Here is a 421-nt window from a genome sequence, read left to right on the forward strand (position 1 = left end):
AAGAAAAGGCCTGGGGGACTTCAGAGCTGAAGGGGCTAGGAGGGCAGAGAGCGGCGAAAAGGAGGACCAAGGGGTAAGGTGGGAGGGGGCCCGCACCGCGGTAGGACTGGGACCATGGGCTGGCGGGGAGCGAAGCGAGGCCTGGGCCGGAGGGGAGGGAAGGGCAGGGGTAAATCTCCCTGTGAAGGCTTCTCCTGAAGCTCCTGCTTGGACTAACGGGCCCAGGGCGCTGGTCCCATCCGGAGCTGCGGCGGCCCCGCCCGTGTCCTAGCTCCTCTCCGCTCCGCTCCTCCAGGGCCCCGGCGGCCGGCGCTGCCCGGCGCTTCCTCCCGCCCCCCTCCTGGGCCCCCGGGCGCGCCGCTCGTCCAGGTCAGGTCGCCGCGGCCGGGCCCTTGTCCGCTAGCTGCGCCGGCGGCGGCGG

This window comes from Pteropus medius, unplaced genomic scaffold, assembly GCF_902729225.1.
Source record: "Pteropus medius unplaced genomic scaffold, Ma_sr-lr_union100, whole genome shotgun sequence".
Taxonomy (NCBI): domain Eukaryota; kingdom Metazoa; phylum Chordata; class Mammalia; order Chiroptera; family Pteropodidae; genus Pteropus; species Pteropus medius.